We start from the raw sequence: 21,204 nt of genomic DNA, 5'->3' as shown, positions 1-21,204 counted from the left end.
TCACATTCTACCACAGTATTTGTATGCTCTCTACATCCTTACTGAAACTAGACATAAGTAGGCTTTCATATGTTGTTTAATGGAGGAAAAATGATAACTTGTTCTCATTTGCATTTCCCTGAATGCTAGTGAGAGTATGCATTTGTTTTGACTACCTATGTTTCATCTGCCAAGAATTATTTGCCTCTCCATACCCTTTGTTTAATTCTACATTGGAATATTTCTCTTTTTATTGTTGGATTTGAAGGAGAATTTTATATATTGTAGATATCATACCTTTGAATATTATATGCATTGCAGATATTTTCTTCCAGCTTATTGCTTATCTTTTCACATTTTTCAACTGATAAGAACAGATACTACACTTGATCTTAGCCAAAAGGCTGAGAAGCGATCTTTTCACATTTTTAAATGGGTAGAAAATGTTTTGATTTTTGTAGTTGAGCTTGTCACATTTTCTTATTTATGCCTTGGTAGTTTTCTGTATTGCTTAGAAATATCTTCCCTGGTTAAAGATCATAAAGAAGTTTCTGCTTTATTTTCTTCTAGGATTTTTACAGTGTTGTTATTTTGTTGGCATTGTTGTGCATTTTTTTTACATTTAATTATTACTTCCCCTGAATTTTTTGTGAATATTAAGGATATAATCACATTTTTTCAAATGGTAATCAACTATCTCCACACATGAGTTGAATAGTTTATCCATTCCATTGATTTTAAATGTGCCTTTATCATAACTACATTTCCATGTATACACTAATCTTATTCTAGACTTTGTATTCTGTCCCATTGACTGCTTGTTCCATGTCTGTATCAATACCCCTTGCATATTAGTGTTATCTGTAGTAGATATTCTTCATTTCCTCTTCCTAAATTTTCTCAGCCATTATAAGTAATGGTGCCAAGGGATCCAGATATACCCTACCTACCCATCTACTCTTAGAACTGCTAAATTCATGGGGAAAATAGTTCTGCTTTTGATGAAAACATCATTAATACATAACATACTCAAAAAAACCCATTGAAGCTACCTAAAATAGCAAATTCAATCACTACATCTTCATATCAAAGTCATTATGACCTTTACTGAGTGATTTTGAGAACTCCAGCCCTCTGCATCTTTCCCTCTTTTCCCAGTTAATATGGTCAAGAAACAAATATTTCTCAAATCTTATTCCCTTGAGCTGCACAGGTGCTGAGCCTGGTGCTCTGTGACTACCTAGAGAGGTGGGATGGGGGTGGTGGGAGGGAAGTTCAAGAGGGAAGGGATATACGTGTACTTATGGCTGATTGACATGGTTGTACAGCTGAAACCAACACAACATTGTAAAGCAATTATCCTCTAATTAAAAATAAATTTTAAAAAATACCATGAAAAAAATCTTGGCAAGGCAGGAAATGTATCAAAAATCCTGGTTTCCATGAGTGATAACACACTGACCATGCAATTCAGAGCATTCATTTTAATACATATTTTTAAATAATGATGATTGTATAATAGAGTTATTTAAACAATTAGAAGCAGAATAATTTAGAGATTTAAATTATGGACTTTAGAATCAGACATTTTAATTCAAATTATAGATCGTGGTAAGTAACTTAACTTCTGGGGTAACTCAATTTCCTCATCTATAAAATTGATGAAAATGCCTACCTTGTCTGGATGTAAGGATTAGAAATAATGTATGTAAAGTATTTAAACATCACAGCACTTAGTAGGTACCCAATACCTACTAATGTGCTTGTTATCATTGTTATTCTGTTGTATCTCTCGCATGCATATAGCAGTTTTCTCTTTTCAAAGTGCTTTTTGTGTCTTTTCCCTTCATGCTCTTTTTATGGATGAAATGTGGGCACAAGGACGTTGAGAGGGAGGGCCGCTGGCCATCGTTCACTGCTGTGGGGGGAAGAAAGGGCAAGCTGGAGAAAGCACTGTACACTGTGGAATCTCAAGGACTCAGATTCCTCCTACACCCCCAGTCAAGACCTGAGAGGCATAGCTCTTTTGAGAGCATCTGAGTGTTAGAAATTGATGAGGTTTTAATAAGATGACCCATTTAAAATAGATCATATTTAATCCCACTTATGATCTGTTTAGATGAGCTTTACTTTTCTATGTAATCATTGTGAATGAAAAATAATGTCAAAAGTCTAACTTCCTTACATTTGCACAGAAGTCAATGGGGAAATAAAGTTGTATTTACATTCTGCATTATTTATTCGATCCTCATGTTAGCCAATAAGTTACATATTAAAAGTCCTCAGTATCTAACTGCTTACCTGCTAAATTAACCAATTAATTTTGCTATAACCTTTATTAGAGATACTATTTAGAGGTAAGTAAACTTAAATAGCTAGGCGGTGGTTTCAGTTCAAGCAATGAGCAATTATATTTTTTCAGCATTGTAAAAAAATTCATTTGCTAAGAATGACTTGCCTTACTATTTTCTTCCCACCCCTAGAGGATTGATCAATATGATTTGGTATATGTGCCATTTAGCACAGAATAAAGAGGGCAATAAAGAAATAAACCTCAATTCACTCATAAAGAGCTTATTCAGAGACCAAGTCATAGAAAACATGCCTTGTGGGGGTGTGCAAAAAAACATGTTATGGACATTGATTATTGTTTACTTCAAAGTAGAGAGTTACTTTCTGGAACTCAACGCCCAATATGGATCCTTTTGAGGCATACAATTATATGAAAGTTAACATCTGATATAAAAGGTAAAATGAATAATAAATATTTTATATTTGCAATATAGCATCTTAAATGCATTTGAATCTAATTATCACTTTCCTTGTGAAAGATAAATAATGTGATAAAAATACAGTTTTTTGCCCATTCAAGCCGATACTAAAATGGACAAAACAATAACCACAAATAAATGAAAAACAAATCAATACTTTTAAACCTGGCAAAAAGGCCACTCGGTACAAAAATGACCAGATATTTTTACACTTTGCGTTTGCAAATAATGAAGGCTCACATGGATCATAATAATTGTTACTGGTTTTTAATATTGGGCAAAGCACAAATACAAAATGTACTTGAAGCTCAGCTTTAAGTAGATTATGAACATTTAATATAGAATGTTATCATAATATTCAGAGCACCAAATTGCAGACTTCTGTCACCCACTTTCAAGCATGCTTCTGAAGATCATAGTTAATTCTGCTGATTTATGGTAATGCTGCAGCATTATCGTCCACAGCATCAGAAACCACTAACAAGCTTAGTATAAGCTTGGGCTGAAATGGTTTGAGGTTTAAATTTCTGTAACGATTATAAAGTAGAAGGAGTAAAATCCCACTTCAGCAAAAAATAAAAAAAAAGTACTTCATTTCCACTTACTATCACAACCATCCCCCACCTCCCAGTAGCCTTTCCCCGACTACATCAAGAAAAGTAACTTTTAATGGAATGGCATTTTAAATTTTCCACATAGTCTTTTCTGAATGGTAATATTCCTAATTCAAATATATAATGCTCACAGCTTTTCCTTGCTAAGGAAGACTCTAAAAGAAGTTACTCTACCCTATCTTTCTAAAACGGTTGCTCTTTTTAAAACAAATTCCATCCTGGAGGCTCCTTTTTTTTGAACGTTAATTTACATTACATTCAATCTTCTAGAAAATGGTTGGAAATCAGAACATTTTAATGGTCATTATCGTCTCCTGGCCAAATGATTGTGTCGTGTTAATGTGTGGCCCTTAAGCAGATGAGACCCATTTGTTGTCTTCTTTCGGGTTTTGAGAGTCAAAGGAAGCACCGGTTTGAATCAGCACAGGAAAATAGGGGCCTGTCTATCCAGCCTGCTCCCCCAAAAGGTAAGTGCGTCCTTGTCATTGAACACAATAAGCAGATGCTAACAGCGGCTAGAGATTTGTGGTGTCTTCAAGATGAAAAATACGGTAACGACCACACCATCCCTGCTTCAAGACAAAAGAGCAGCTCCCATGATTGCAAACCGATTTCCGAGAAAGTGAGCTAAAGGAAGGACCCTGTTGTCACACACTTGTGGCTGTATCCTCTTGCCTTGGAATAAGACAGAAACAGATTCAACAGGAATTAGCCTCATATTTTCTGTAAGAAAGTAAATTCATACCACCATTCACAGATTCAGCAAGTGTCTCAGTGAAAAAGCCAATCTTTGCCTTTTGTTCTTGGGAAATAGCCACAGTTGAAAAACCGGAGGGGGCGGGAGACATACCTTCTGTGAAGGTGCTAAAGGTGTGGGGTGCGGCGGAATTGGGTGTGGGTTAACCATGAATCCTTCCTGAAAGAGTAAGATTTTGGACCAGCAGCATGTGCCTCCCTAGACTCTAACTTCCAAATCAACTGAAAACAGGCTGACACTTGGGACACAGGAATAGAAAAAAGGACGACAATGTGTGTTAATTTACATTGCAAAAACCGAATAAGGACTATCTCATGACACCTGTTTTCACTTGAGAGAAATTTTTGTATCCCTGACCAAATTTTAGGATACCCGAAAGCAAAATCTTGTTCAGAAGGAAAAAAAAAAAAAAAAAACAAAAAAAAACAAACAAAAAAAAAAAAAACCCTGAGATTCCTAAAATTTTTCTCTCCTCAAAAAGATGTTTGGTTTTTTGTTTTTGTTTTGTTTTTTTTAATGTGGGCGGAGGACGTACCTCCTCAGAGAATACAAAGCATTGACCTCTGGCTCTGAGGACTAGCAGCTGATGGGAGCGAATGAGGAGTAAGGGGTGAAGTACAACTCGGTTGGTGGGAAACGAAGACAGGACACGGAAGCGTCTGCGGGCTTTGGCCTGACGGCGGCAGGGGTACCCGGGGAACCGAGACTGTCATTCCTAACGGGCTTCCCAAGGCAGAGTAGCGAGGTCAGCAGCGAAGGTTCAGTATAAAGTGGGTAACGGGTCAAAACAAACAAACAAACAAAAAGCCAACCCAAGAAGGAAAGTAACTCCTAATTTCACGCCCTTTAGAGCCCAGAGCGAAACGGGGAAACCACAGGTCTCCCTAAGATTCCGGATGGCGCATCCTCTGAAGTTCAAACACCGACTCCTCACTACGGCTTTCTTTTCAAGATGTCATTCTCCCGCCTCCACACTCACTACCAAACAAACATAGAAATCTACTACTGTTCTCCCCATGCACTCCATTTTCTTCCAATCTGAGAGCCATTTGTGTGTATAATTGAAAATTAGCAGTGCAGCTGTTTGAAGAGAGTAATTTATCACAGCGCATTGTTCGTGCCTGACACTTTAGACCTGGCTCTAACAAGCCAGTGGTTGCTGGGGGTTGAGCTACAGAAAGTGATTCGGCTCTAATGCTGCGTTTCCCCTGCTTTGTTGCTAATTGTAGCCTCTTTTTCTCCATTGAATTGGGAGTTGAGTAAAAGAGCTTGTTTGCTCTGTGCGGTGAGGCTGCCAGGGCCGCTTGGGCTATTATCACAAGATACTCTTGATCTTTTGAAAAGCAGGAAATAGAATTTTTCTCCAACAGGGAAAGTAATTTGCGATGCGTCCATTAGTTCTTCATTAAAGCAAGATTAAATTGCACGGCAAATCACATCTGTGTTTGGATGATTAAAGGGTGGCATTTTAGAGGCCAAAACTAATTACTAGTCAAAATGAATGGGAGTGAAAAAACAGTCATGTTTTTACATTAGATAGTGTGGCTTGTAATTAGATTCAAGCTAATTCCACTATTTCTTCTCTTTTAATGAGATGAGCCTGTCCTCATCTTTTTCTAGGCCATGCTAACAACCCCAAATGTATAATTTTGATAATACTAAGAGTTTACTTTATTGAAATTTCTTTGCTACCTGCCACAAGTGACTGTTCTCTCCAGCGGTACTTCATTATATAGAAACATAGCTACTTAGAAATATAGTCTATGACAAAAGTCATTCCTACAGGAAAAAGAGTAATTTTAAATGAATATGCATAAGTGTATTTGTGTAAAATGTATGTTTTTAAATGTTATTGAAATTAACCATCTCTGGAAATTTGTGCAAAACAAATCCTTCTCAGTTGGGCAACTAAGGCAAGTACCTTTAGCAACGAAGAGGAGGGAGTAAGGTTTACATGCAATGAAGTACTGAAGGACTCCAAATTTACTGTGCATTTAGGTGTTGTTATTTCTTTCCTGCTTTGCAATGTGATTTTTCTCATTTCTCCTGTACGTTTTCACCTTTTCCTATGGTTAAGGCATATTATGATGGATTCCCCCTCTGAGTTCCATTTTCATTTAATTTAAAACAAACACGGGAAATTAAAAGCATTGCCCCAAGGAAAAGAAACATGTAAAGTCAAGATTCCTAAAGCAATTATGAAATTTCTCAAATCTCTCATGATTAAGGCATTATTTTAATAACCCCTTTGGAGCAAAGTCTGTACTGCATCTTCAGGCCAAGGACTGCACTTTCTTTCCCAGCGTAATTCCAAAGTCTAGCACCTTTTATGACAACAGGATAAATGAATAATTAACCAAAAGAAGAGAGAACAAATAAATAAGTGAATTGGGGGAAAACAATCTTTGCAAATCAAATTTTCCTCAGTACTTTATTAGTGAAATCTATGAAATGCAGGCTGGTCTTCCTGTGGAGAGACAAACAGCAAACAGCATTTAAAAACATATAAGCGTGTACTTTACATGTGCTGCCAACATAGAGATAAGAATAGGAACAAGATTCCAGAGATCTAGTAATTGTCCTAGTTACATGGATATTACAGTAACCAATTATTTGTCCATTTACTCAACCATTCATTCCATTTTAAAATAATTTTATTTATTTATTTATTTTTGTCTGGGCTGGATCTTCATTGCTTCATGGACTTTTCTCTAGTAATGGCAAGCAGGAGCTACTTTCTAGACGTGGTACGTGGACTTCTCGTTGTGGACGCTTCTCTTGCGTGGAGCATGGACTCTCGGGTGCACGGGCTTCGGTAGTTTCAGATCCCAGGCTTTAGAGCACAGACTCAGTAGTTGTGGCCCAGGGGTTTAGTTGCTCCACAGCAGGTGAGATCTTCCATGATCAGGGATCAATCCTGTGTCTCCTGCATTGGCAGATGGGTTCTTTACCACTGAGCCATCAAGGGAGCCCCTCATTTCATTTTTTAGCCGAATTTTATTAGGTTAATTACAGTTTTTAGCTTTTTGTACTATAGTTTTCTTTTCTGTGCATGCATACTGTGTGCTCAGTCGTGTCTGACTCTTTACAACCCCATGGACATTAGCCCACCAAGACAGTAGTCCTCTGTCCATGGAATGGAATTTTCCAGGCAAGAATACTAGAGTGGGTTGCCATTTCCTTCTCCAGGGGATCTTTCCAACCAAGGGATCAAACCCACATCTCTTGCATTAGTAGGCAGATTGTTTACCACTGAGCCACCTGGGAAGCTAGTTTTCTTTTAAGCAATACTCAGTATGTGACATTTCCTAAGACAATAGCTCCTATTCTTTTCTTACTTTGTGCTAATCTTTTACAGCTTGTCACAAAGATATCACAATGGCATACACAGGCAGTTAAAAGACTTTTCTGGTACAAAGTGGAAGATATACAATGCAACACATAGAGGCAGTCAAATGAATATTGGTTGTTCACGTGTGTGATACCTTGGCTGCAATACAAGAGAATAAAAATGATTTCGTTTGATACCAACTTAAGAAAATTAATGAAAGCAATGTTGGTTATCTATGGTTCCACATAAACAAGTGGTACTGATTCATGCTCTTGTTGGCCAGCTCAGAAGAGGATTCAGAGTTGAAAGGGTTCCTCAACCAAGTGTCCCTAGAGAAGTCTGTACTTAGCAAGCTTCACTGAGGACTTATAGAGAGCTCTTTTCCCTATGCCTTGGGAACATATTTCTTACCTTCAGGGAATGTGAACTAAGGATCCTTTTTAGTGATTTTACAAAACCTAGCGGTTACTACATATCACATTAAAAAACTAAAAACAGATCTCCCATATGACCCAGTAATCCCAATCCTGGGCATATATCTGGAGAAAAACATAGTTTAAGAGGATACATACACCCCAATATTCATTGTAGCACTTTTTACAATAGCCAAGACATGGAATGAATCTAAACGTCCACCAACAGAGGAAAAGATAAAGAAGATGTGGTACATATATACAACAGACTATTACTAAGCCATAAAAAAGAATGAAGTAATATAATGCCATTTGCAGCAACATGGAGGGACCTGGAGATTATCATACCAAGTGAAGTAAGTCAGGTAAAGACACATATCATATGATATCACTTAAGGACATAATCTTTAAAAAGTGATACAAATGAACTTATTTACAAAACAGAAATAGACTCATAAACTTAGAGAAGGAACTTACAGTTACTTGGGGGGATTTTGGGGGGAGGAATAGATGGGAATTTGGGATGACATGTATGCACTGCTACGCTTAAAATAGAAAACCAACAAGGACCTACTTATAGCACAAGGAACTCTGCTCAGTATTCTGAAATGACCTAAATGTGAAAAGAATTTTAAAAAGAATAGATATGTGCATATGCATAAATGAGTCACTTTGCTGTACACCTGAAAATAACACTGTTAATCAACTATATTCCAATATAAAATAAAAAACTTAAAAAAAAAACTGATATCACTAAATAGTTATGAAGATGTAGAGCAGCTGGAACTCTGTTTCACTGCTGGTGGGAATGCAAAGTGATCAATCACTTTGGAGAACTGGTAGGCAGTTTCTTATAAAGATTATATGAAACAGAAGTTATATATAAAGTATAAATTTTTTTAAAAGAGTTAAGAGGCCTTTAAAACACAACTTACTGAGGGAATATTGTGGTGCTTATTAAGTGTGACATAATCCAGCTTATTTTCACTTCTTTAAGACACCTAATTCAGGTGCAAAAAGAATTATCAAGCTGTGGCTTTATTTTCATCACTGCTGCTCACCTTAGCTAATTTGGGCCACAGGGACCATGGCTGAATGAATTATGAAGAGAGAAAGAGCAACTGTCCTCTTGATGGGCAGCAACTAGTTGAGAAGAGAAATCCTTGTTTGTCCAAAACACCCTACTCATCTCTGCCAGTAACCCAATCCTCCGGGATTGAAGGCTATTTGGGAAAATCAGATCTTTATAAAGAGTAAACCTGGAAAAAAGCAGTAAATTAGGACAATGTATTTTTTTAAGGCCTAACGATTTGCCCCAAAGCCAAAAAACATGGCAGAGGGCCCGAATCCCTACTTGCTCTCTTCTGTAGAACCAAAGGGGCTTCTCAGGTGGTGCTAGTGGTTAAGGACCCACCTGCCAATACAGGAGACACAAGAGATGCAGGTTCAATCACAAGAGATGCAGTTTCAATCCTTGGGTTGGGAAGATCCCCTGGAGAAGAAACCAAAATGCTCCCTGCCAGTCCTCTTGTGCAACTAACCCTGGAAGATACAATATGGCTGCTGGGCAAACCCATCCTAAAACTTCGTGTTGTGTTTTTCCCAACTACCTGCTTCCTAGAGGAGAAATATTTGTTAGCTCCCAAGTACCATTCAAGATCCTAAAGCGCATTTGGATGTGATTATTTTCCAATTATTGGCTTAGTCAAAAATGTGAACACAAATAACTGCTCTGTGTATCTCAGGGTACAAAAGGCCTAAGCCTTAAATTGTAGCATAAGTAACTTGTTTTTGAAATAGTCCTAAAGGTGTTACTATGATGCCTGACTGTGGGGGGCAAAATTCAATGAATGCTTTGACAAAGACTATGTCTTCAGCTTCAGTCCTAGGTTATATGACTAGACATAAAACCAACAGACTAGGATAAAGACTTTCAATGCAAACACTTAAATTATTTTTTTCTTAAAAAAAAAAACCTACCCTTTCATCTATTAGTTTTCAAATGAGAGGACAAAGTAAAAAAGAAAGAGATAACAAAGATATAACAGTCCTTCCTTATGTGGGGAGAATTTGTTCCAAGACCTCCAGTGGATACCTGAAATCTCAGATACTACCAAATCCTATATATATATATACACACACACACACATGCATATCCTATGCATATATACACACACACATATATATACTATTTTTTTTCCTATACATACATACCTATGATGGTATGCTGCCCTCCATGGGATTGCGAAGAGTTGGGCACAGTGTGGTGCCTGAATAACAATAATATACATATGATAAAATTTAATTTATAAATTAGGCACACTAAGAGATTAACAACAATAGCTATTAATAAAATAGAATAATTAAAATTATATACTGAAATAAAAGTTATGTGAGTGTGATCTCTCTATCTTATTATACTATACCCACCCTTCTCCTTGTGATGGTGTGAGTTGATAAAATGCCTACATGAGGAGATAAAGTGAGGTGAATGACAGGCACTGTGACTTAGCGTTAGGCTTCATTTGACCTTCTGACTATATGTCAAAAGAAGGATTATCTGCTTTGGGTGATCGTGGACCACTGAGCTTGATGATGGTTGAATGTTAGGAGCAGATAATGTCAGTGAATGGGGACCCCTGGCATGGGCAAGTAGGATGGTGTAAGATTTCATCATGCTACTCAGAACACTTTGCGATTTAAAAACTCATGAATTCAGCTGTGAAGCCATCTGGTCCTGGGCTTTTGTTTGCTGGAAGATTTTTGATTACAGTTTCGATTTCCTTGCCTGTGATGGGTCTGTTAAGATCTTCTATTTCTTCCTGGTTCAGTTTTGGAAAGTTATACTTTTCTAAGAATTTGTCCATTTCATCCAAGTTGTCCATTTTATTGGCATAGAGCTGCTGGTAGTAGTCTCTTATGATCCTTTGTATTTCAGTGTTGTCTGTTGTGATCTCTCCATTTTCATTTCTAATTTTGTTAATTTGGTTCTTCTCTCTTTGTTTCTTAATGAGTCTTGCTAATGGTTTGTCAATTTTGTTTATTTTTTCAAAAAACCAGCTTTTAGCTTTGTTGATTTTTGCTATGGTCTCTTTAGTTTCTTTTGCATTTATTTCTGCCCTGATTTTTAAGATTTCTTTCCTTCTGCTAACCCTGGGGTTCTTCATTTCTTCCTTCTCTAATTGCTTTAGGTGTAGATTTAGGTTATTTATTTGGCTTTTTTCTTGTTTCTTGATGTAAGCCTGTAATGCTATGAACCTTCCCCTTAGCACTGCTTTTACAGTGTCCCATAGGTTTTGGGTTGTTGTGTTTTCATTTTCATTCATTTCTATACATATTTTGATTTCTTTTTTGATTTCTTCTATGATTTGTTGGTTATTCAGAAGCGTGTTCTTTAGCCTCCAGGTGTTTGAATTTTTAACAATTTTTTTTCTGTAATTGAGATCTAATCTTACTGCACTGTGGTCAGAAAAGATGACTGGAATGATTTCAATTTTTTTGAATTTTCCAAGACTAGATTTATGGCCCAGGATGTGATCTATTCTGGAGAAGGTTTCCGTGTGCACTTGAGAAAAAGGTGAAAGTTGATTGTTTTGGGGTGAAATGTCCTATGATATCAATTAGGTCTAGCTGGTCCATTGTTCATTTAAAGTTTGTGTTTCCTTGTTAATTTCTGTTTAGTTGATCTATCATAGTTGTGAGTGGGGTATTAAAGTCTCCCCACTATTATTGTGTTACTATTAATTTCCTCTTTCATACTTGTTAGTGTTTGCCGTACATATTGCGGTGCTCCTATGTTGGGTGCATATATATTTATAATTGTTATATCTTCTTCTTGGATTGATCCTTTGATCATTATGTAGTGTCCTTCTTTGTCTCTTTTCACATCCTTTATTTGAAAGTCTATTTTATCTGATATGAGTATTGCGACTCCTGCTTTCTTTTGGTCTCCGTTTGCATGAAATATTTTTTCCAGCCCTTCACTTTTAGTCTGTATGTGTCTCTTGCTTTGAGGTGGGTCTCTTGTAGACAGCATATATAGGGGTCTTGTTTTTGTATCCATTCAGCCAATCTTTGTCTTTGGTTGGGGCATTCAACCCATTTACATTTAAGGTAATTATTGATAGGTGTGGTCCCGTTGCCATTTACTTTGTTGTTTTGGGTTCACGTTTATACAACCTTTCTGCATTTCCTGTCTAGAGAAGATCCTTTAGCATTTGTTGAAGAGCTGGTTTGGTGGTGCTGATTCTCTCAGCTTTTGCTTATCTGTAAAGCTTTTGAGTTCTCCTTCATATCTGAATGAGATCCTTGCTGGATACAGTAATCTAGGTTGTAGGTTATTCTCTTTCATTACTTTCAGGACGTCCTGCCATTCCCTTCTGGCCTGGAGGGTTTCTATTGATAGATCAGCTGTTATCCTTATGGGAATCCCTTTGTGTGTTATTTGTTGTTTCTCCCTTGCTGCTTTTAATATTTGTTCTTTGTGTTTGATCTTTGTTAGTTTGATTAATATGTGTCTTGGGGTGTTTCGCCTTGGGTTTATCCTGTTTGGGACTCTCTGGGTTTCTTGGACTTGGGTGGCTATTTCCTTCCCCATTTTAGGGAAGTTTTCAGCTATTATCTCCTCGAGTATTTTCTCATGGCCTTTCTTTTTGTCTTCTTCTTCTGGGACTCCTATGATTCGAATGTTGGGGCGTTTCACATTGTCCCAGAGGTCCCTGGGGTTGTCCTCATTTCTTTTGATCCTTTTTTCTTTTTTCCTCTCTGCTTCATTTATTTCCACCATTTTATCTTCTACCTAACTTATCCTATCTTCTGCCTCCGTTATTCTACTCTTGGTTCCCTCCAAAGTGTTTTTGATCTCATTCATTGCATTGTTCATTTTTAATTGACTCTTTTTTATTTCTTCTAGGTCTTTATTAAACAATTCTTGTATCTTTTCAATCTTTGTCTCCAGGCTATTTATCTGTAACTCCATTTTGTTTTCAAGATTTTGGATCATTTTTATTATCATTATTCTAAATTCTTTTTCAGGTAGATTCCCTATCTCCTCCTCTTTTGTTTGACTTGGTGGGCATTTTTCATGTTCCTTTACCTGTTGGCTATTTCTTTGCCTTTTCATCTTGTTTAGATTGCTGTGTCTGGAGTGGACTTTCTGTATTCTGGAGGACTGTGGTTCCTTTTTATTGTGGAGGATTTACCCAGTGGGTGGGGTTAGACGATTGGCTTGTCAAGGTTTCCCGGTTAGGGAAGCTTGCGTCAGTGTACTGGTGCGTGGAACTTGATTTCTTCTTTTTGGAGAGCAATGGAGCGCCCAGTAATGAGTTTTGAGATGGGTCTATGTGTTAGGTGTCACCTTGGGCAGCCTGTATGTTGACATTCGGGGCTATGTTCCTGTGTTGCTGGAGAATTTGCGTGGTATGTCTTGCTCTAAAACTTACTGGCTCTTGGGTGGTGGTTGGTTTCAGTGTAGGTATGGAGCTTTTGGACGGTCACTTATTGCTTAAAGTTCCATGTAGTCAGGAGTTTTCTGGTGTTCTCAGGTTTTGGGCTTAAGTTTCCTGCCTCTGGATTTCAGTTTTATTCTTCCTGTAGTCTCAGGACTTCTCCAACTATACAGCACTGATAATAAAACTTCTAGGTTAATGGCGAAAAGATTCTCCCCTGTTAGGGACACCCAGAGAGGTTCACAGAGTTACATGAACAGGAGAAAAGGGAGGAGGGAGAAAAGGGAGGAGGGAGATAGAGATGAGCAGGAGGAGAAAAAGGGGGACTCAAGAGGAGAGAGACAGATCTACGCAGCTGTCTGTTCCCAGAGTGTTCTCCGTATCTCAGACACCTACAAAGATTCACAGAATTGGATTGGGAAGAGAAGGGGAAAGGAGGAAATAGAGGTGTTCTGAGGTAGAAAACAGGGAGTCAAGATTGGGAGAGAATAATCTTCGGTTTAAAGATAGGGCTTCTCTTTTTTTTTGGTAAGGTTATAGTGTAGTGAAAATGAAAATGAAGAGTAGTAGAGGAGTTCTAGAGGACTTTAAAAGAAATAAGAGAAAAAGAAAAATAGAAAATAAAAGAGAAAACGGAAAGGAAAAAAAAGAAGAAAAAAGAAGAAAAAGAAAAAAGAAAAAAAAACAAAAAAAAAAAGAAAGAAGAAAAAAAAATTTTTTTCCCCCTAATTAAAAAAATCGTAAAAATCTATGAAAATGAAAGTTAAGGAGTAATGGGGGAGTAATAGGGAATTTTAAAGGAAAATAAAAGAGAAAAAATAAAAAAGAAAAAATATAAAAAGAAAAAAAAATTTTTTTTTTTCCCTTACTTAGAAAAAAAAAAAGTAAAAATATATCTAGGAGTTTCTCTGGAGCTGTTGCAGTCAGTGTGGGTTCGGCTCAGTTTCAGATAGCTCCTCGTTCCAGCTTACACTTCTCGATATCTACAGGGCCCTTCCGTGAAGTCGGTGTTTTCTACAGGGATTTTAATCTGTTGCACCAGTCCCTTCTGAAGCGGTTCCCTTTGTTTATTTGGCTTCTGTTTGCCGGTCTCTTCAGAGCCTCATTTCCGCCCTGACACAGGCGGGCGGAGGTGGACTCTTATTCAGTTAGCTAGTTCCGTTGCGCTGCTAGGAGGGGCTGACGCTGCGGGGATGGGCTGGCGCTGCGGGGGCGGGCTGGCGCTGCCGGGAGGGGCTGACGCTGCTTTCTCCGTCTGCGCTGCTCAGGCTCCCGGCTGTTCTATATGGAGCGCGCCTCGCGCTGCGCTAGGTTCCAGCCCTCGGGTGTTACACAAAAGCGCGGAAGGAAAAGCTGCGCCTGCTCTCTGTGCCTTCCCCGTCAGAGCGGTCCAGGCAGCGAGGGGCTTGATGGGCGCACTATCCCCAGGTGTGGCGCACTCACTCCCTTCCGCGGACCTAGTCTCAGTTTCCGCTGGCGCCCGTCGGGTGCGCGCGCCTTCCGCCCTCTGCGTCCCCAGCCCCAGTCCCCGCCCGCGCCGGTCGGGTGCCTGCGCCCTGTGTCTCGCCGCGACCTTCCCCTCCCCCCTGCCTCCTGCCTCCGGCGGGGCTGGGCGGGTCTGCAGCCTGCGACCTCTTCTTGGGACTTTCTCCGTCCCTTTGTTCTGCGAACGGCCGGCAGTGTGTTCCGGCCGGTTAATTTTCTCTCTTTTGGTCTCCCACAGTTCAAGTTGGCACCTCACAGAAGCTCCCTCCGATTGTCCTCAGGGCACTCAGGCCCGGACCCTAGCCCAAGCAAGGCCGCCTAAGACTCCCTTCCCGGGACGGGTCTCCGTCCTTAGCTCTTTTGTCTCACTTTTTATCTTTTATATTTTGTCCTACCTCCTTTCGAAGACAATGGTCTGCTTTTCTGGGCGCCTGATGACCTCAGCTAGCGATCAGAAGTTGTTTTGTGAGGTTTGCTCTGCATTCAGTTATTCTTTTGATGAATTTGTAGGAGAGAAAGTGGTCTCCCCGTCCTACTCCTCCGCCATCTTGGCTCCTCCTCCTGAAAGACTATTTTTTAGTTAAGTTTGTCAGTCTCCAAAATGCCTCCCACACCATATTGCTATGAAAAATTCCCTGAGATTTTTATACTACTTAGAAGGTGTTAAGCTTTATAAAAAAATTTTTTTAATTGGAAATACATTTTTACTTAGACAAATTTCACTTAAATTTGCAGAAGAGTTTTCAGGAGCACAAAGGGTTTCTTTATATCCTTCATTCAGATTCCCCTAGTGTTACCTTACATAACCATTGGACATTGATCAATTCTAAGAAATTAACATTGCTACATTACTATCAACTAAAGTTTATTTAAATGTAACCCATTTTTCCACTGATTTCTCAAGACCACACACTGCATTTAGTCATCACATTTCTAAAAATTTTTTTAATCAGACAGTTTATCAATCTGTCCTATTTCTCCTGATGCTTTTGAAGAATATTGGTCAGGTATCTTGTAAAATGTCCTTCAGTTTGGGTTTGTCTATTCTTATCCCTTGATTAGATGGAGTTTGGAAAAATTAGAGGGAGAATTTATTTTTATAAAAATACAGTAAGGGTGATTTGCCTGTCTCATCACATTTTATCAGATGTATGATGTCAAAATGATTTATTACTGGTACCCTTTTTAATTTGGTCACTAGGTTAATTGGTGTCTGCCCATATTTTCTGCTACAAAGTTATTATTTTTTTTCCTTTCTGTTCTCTGTTTATTAGAAGACAGTCACAGTCCAGCCCACGCTTAACAGAGGGGGATTAACCTTCACCTCTTGGAGAGAGAAATAACAAAGAACCTGCAGGCATATGTCAGAATCACCACAGTGATTAACAAATACTTGGCATTCATCCATGGGTATTGCCTGCAACAATGTAACTGTGATGTTCTAATGGTAATTTTCTGTTTTCCTCATTCTGACCACATTTATTAATTGGAATTCTTCTGTAAGAAAGCTTTCCCCCTTTTCCCCTCTTTATTTATTTAGTTATTGGAGACAGAATTGAACTCTAAATAGATTAAAGAGCAAAAGTAAGAAAAAAAATACAAAGCTAACCTAAGGATAAGGAAAACAATATAAATACACCAAAAACATTAAAGACAATTAACATTTTTAATCAACAGTTGATACCCATAGAGTGTTTTAAAACAATTTAACAGACAGGGAACAACATATATGAAGCATACTGTAAGTTTTGGAGACATATGTAAAAGACAATAAATCAAAGTCTAGCATATCCAAAAATTCTTGCAAATGAGCTACAAAGATGATGACAATAACAACAAGATGACAACAAAAAATAACAACACAAAAGCAGAAAAGTTAAGGAGTTCCTATTTTTTTATTTTTTATTTTTTTTCCATTTATTTTTATTAGTTGGAGGCTAATTACTTTACAATATTGTAGTGGTTTTCACCATACATTGACATGAATCAGCCATGGATTTACATGTGCTCCCCATCCCGATCCCCCCTCCCACCTCCCTCTCCATCCCATCCCTCTGGGTCTTCCCAGTGCACCCGCCCTGAGCACTTGTCTCATGCCTCCAACCTGGGCTGGTGATCTGTTTCACCCTTGATAGTATACACCAGCCTAGGAATTCCTATTTTTAAAAATCAACAAAGGATATGGATGGGCAATAACCAGAAAACTACTTTAAAATTCCATTTGATAAACTAAGATACATAAATTAAAGCAACGAGATACAAGGACTCTTGTCAGTCAGCCTTAAGGACGTGAGTTACAATATGGATGCGGATCCTCTGTTATAGCTCAACTTGGAGAAGGCTGTTGACACACAAGTTGGAATGATTCTCATAGCCAACCTTGCAGAGTGCCTCAGAATGACAGAATTTCCTTTGTAAGAATGGCAAAGGACGTGTCAGGGTTTTGCACTTAGACCAACGACTTAACATTGTTAGCCTAGAAAATTCCGAGAAGACAACTGTGGTTCTCCTTGCTTGTGGTTTTTTATTCTAGTCACCAACATGCACCTCAGGTTGTTTGAACTGGTCAAGAACTACACGAACGCAATAGGAAAATATACAGTTAGACAAGGCACAATTTATCCTGTCAGCAAGGTATAAAAGAAGCATCAAACTCTTCTTTGCCCATTGCCGAGTTATCATTGCATATCTTGCCACCAAGAATTCAAAGCAGGTGGAAGTGTGTGCATGGGAAAGACTTCAGAAGGGGTGGCTAGAGACTGCTCAGGTGCTCAGACACCATCGAGAGAAATTGGAGACTAGTAGCTGTGATAACTGGAAGGACTCACCTATGCCAGAAAGACCTGAATGGAGGAGGAAGTTGGCTGAACAAAGCCAAGATTTTAGTCAAAAGAAATCCCTGGGGTCAGAAGCAAAAGGTGTCCAAAGGTAACATTGCTGTGTGGGGCAGATTTATTGGGGTCCTTTGGTGATCCCAACCTGCAGAAGAATGAGGATTTCACCCAAATTTAAGAAAGTATGAGTTCATAGGTATTACCCAGGCAGGGATTGTTGTTCAGAAATTCATCTGTGAACCAGATGTTCTGTGAAAACATCAGAACAACATTCTTCTAGTGAATGAATGGATTACCAATGACATCTTATTCACAAAGACCCAGCAAGGCCTCAGAAGGAGTTAGAGCATTCACTACTTGGTACTAGATCTTGTCCAAGAGTATACTGAAAAGCATAATTTTTATAACTCCAAGAGTGAAGAGAGGCATTTTGGGGTGACATTGGCTCCTTTGCAGAAAGACAGTGTGGATTCTAAGTCGTAAAAAATTCTACAGCATGATATTTTGGACTTCCTTTTGGGAATTTGAGACAATCAAAGTGTTAGTAACTGGGGAAAAGAATTGTGATCCTGTCTCTTAAACTAAAACTTAAAATTTTGATAAAAATCAGTAGTAAATTAAAATCAGCTTTGTCTCTCTATCAGAAGTTGCTAAGGTGAATGTTTTCAATATGGTCTCTCTTTTTCAGGATGTACAAATCTTTTAATCTTTATTTTTGTTTTTCCAGCTGTGTTGGGATATAATTGACATATAGCACTGCCTAAACTTAAAGTATAATTATTTAATTTAAATACATCATGAAATGATTACTGCAATAAGTTTAGAGAGTATCATTTTCTCATATAGATACAAAGTAAAAAGAAAAAAAATATGTTTCCTAGTGATGTGAATTCTAGGAATTACTCTCTTAACAACTGTCATATATAGCACAGCAGTGTTATTTATATTGATCCTATTGTACATTACAGCCTTTGTACTTTTTATCTTATAACTGGAAGTTTGTACCCTTTGATTCCCTTCATCCAATTCCCCCATCTCTGGTAACCTCAAATCTGATCTCTTTCTCTAGGAGTTTTTCTGTTTGGTTTTTGAAGTGTAATAGACCCACAACACTGCACACCTCACAATGATTCAGTACTTTTATACATTACAGAGTGATTACCATTGCTTTAGCTTTAAAACAAGGGATCAACAGCACTAAAGTCAGAAGAACATTTAATCAAACTAACTACAAAAAGAATTCAAAACGAACACCCTGGCTTTACCATATAAGAGAAGCAGAGTGCCAAGCAAGGGTGCATTTAAGATCCTAACTTCAGTGATGAAGAGAACTAACATTCTATGCATACCTTTTTCTGTGCAGTCTTCCCCCAGGATAGCCAAAGAAGTAATTCTTAAAACAGCAGTCTTGTAAAATGCACCACTGATCAGTCATCTCCAGCTCTGCAAAATACAGGCTGTGAATGCTTCTGGCAAAAACTTTATACCTATAATTTGTTCTCCAGCACACATCTGAAAGCCAATGAAACTTTGCCAAGACACACTTGCCAACAGCACCACCTTTGGAGGAAGGGAGAGGGGTCTAAGACCTATAGAAAGTTGCACAGGTGTTTTTGATGCCCCCCCTGCCCCCGAGGTAGAAAGCCTCTCCCTTATATGTCTTATGTACATTCTCTTCACACTAATCTGTTGTGGCTCATGTTCTAGTACTGGTCATCCACCATCTGTCTTTAGGAACAACTTCAAAGATGACATCACCCTTCCTAGAACAGAGGAACCACAGAGAATGAGAAATCTCCCTCAAGGATTTTATGAAATATGAATGCTTTTAGCCTTTCCTGAGAGCTTAATCATCAAAAAGATGAATGGACATGAGAAATGTCACACTGGCTCACCCTGGAAGATCCTTCGGCTCAGGATTTGGGGCACTGATGAATGACTTGTGGAAGAGTACCCAGTGATCTCAATCCAAAACTCTGGAGTCTCTGAAGAGCACTACTATTTCTATTTCAGCCAACTGTGAATCTGCCATTTGTTAATTTAAGGAGAAAAAGGGTCTATTTTCTTATGCTGTTTTTCTTCTTGTCCTTTTATATAGACTCTGATCAAAGTAGAATTCCTAAATAATAATTAAAGTCATTGTTGTTGTTTAGTTGCTAGGTCGTGTCAGACTCATAACCCCATGGACTGTGGCCCTCCATGCTCCTATCTCCATGAGATTCTCCAGGCAAGAATACTGAAATAGGTAGCCATTTCCGTCCCCAGGGCATCTTCCCAACTCAGGGATTGGATCTGGTATTCTACATTGGCAGGCAGATTCTTCACCACCAAATCACCAGGGAAGCCCCAGTTTAGCTTTATACTAAAACATAAGCTTGTTATATAATTTTCTATTGACTAAAATTTTGTGGAAGGTTCACCAACTTATAAAGCAAGAGGACCAAGTTAACTTTTTATATAATAGTTTATATTCATGAAAGTCATTCTGTGATAGAAACAGGACTAAAGTTAAATTTGCAATGAAAATGGAATAATTTACTTTTTTGCAATTTATATTTCATACCTACACCTGATGAAGGGTTTATAATTCTGCAGAGAAAAAAATACTTAAAACTGTGCAATCATATAGTCAGATCTGAATCTATAATTTAAAAAGGGAAAATGTTAAATAAAGCAAATGCAAAAATAGCAGCAACAATGAGCTACACTTCACAGCCATCAAAATAACAAGTAAGGCCAATATAGAGGAAATGTGGCTCCCAAGGCACGCTGGATGCAGAGAAACTGAAGATGTGGTCGATCAGATTTTGGAAATAACTACAACAGGAGGTCTGAAAAACAAAGAGATTGTTTTCATCTCATCAGTCCTAGATGAAGAAGTCAAGCCATAAGCTTTTGGAGTGGGAGCACTGCCTCCAAGAACTTAGACTACCAGAGAACTAACCCTAGGGAGTATCAAATAGTGAGAACTCATACCAAAAAAAGCCCTGTGCAGGGCACCTCATCTAAACAACAAACAAAGCAAAAATGTAAAAAAGTCATCAGCAGACAGGAGTACCACCTCACTCAGCCTTGCCCATCAGAGGGGAAAAAAGGAAAAAAAAGAAAAAAAACTGAGCACAAATCTCACCTTATACGAAGCTTATACAAACCACTGGACTAAACTTAGGAGGGCAGAAATCAAAAGGAAGAAAGAACTCAACCTTGAAACCTGGGAAAATGAGACCTCAAACGCAATAAGTTAAAAAAAAAAAAAATGAAAAGGCAGAGAGATAGTACACAAATGAAGGAACAAACTAGAAACACAGAAGTCCAAACAAGTGAAGAGGAAACAGGCGAACTACCGGAAAAAGAATTCAGAACAATGATAGTAAAGATGATCAAAAACCTTGAAAACAGAATGGAGAAAATGAAACATTCAATTAACAAAGACCTAGAAGAATTAAAGAACAAACATACAGGGACAAACAACACAATTACTGAAATTAAAAATACTCTAGAAGGAATCAATAGAAGAATATCTGAAACAGAAGAACTAATCAGTGAGCTGGAAGATAAAACGGTGGCAATAAC

General features: G+C 38.2%; 2 pseudogenes; one reads left to right on the top strand and one right to left on the bottom strand.

Moving 5' to 3' along the window:
* Positions 1 to 262: 262 nt before the first annotated feature.
* LOC122445701 lies at positions 263 to 395 on the bottom strand (annotated as a pseudogene).
* Positions 396 to 3,722: 3,327 nt separating this feature from the next.
* LOC122444751 lies at positions 3,723 to 18,114 on the top strand (annotated as a pseudogene).
* The last annotated feature ends 3,090 nt before the right edge of the window (positions 18,115 to 21,204 follow it).

Source organism: Cervus canadensis, chromosome 7 (genome assembly GCF_019320065.1).
Source record: "Cervus canadensis isolate Bull #8, Minnesota chromosome 7, ASM1932006v1, whole genome shotgun sequence".
NCBI lineage: Eukaryota > Metazoa > Chordata > Mammalia > Artiodactyla > Cervidae > Cervus > Cervus canadensis.
Note: the sequence above shows the minus strand (reverse complement) of the source record. Positions and strands in the feature narration are given on the sequence as shown.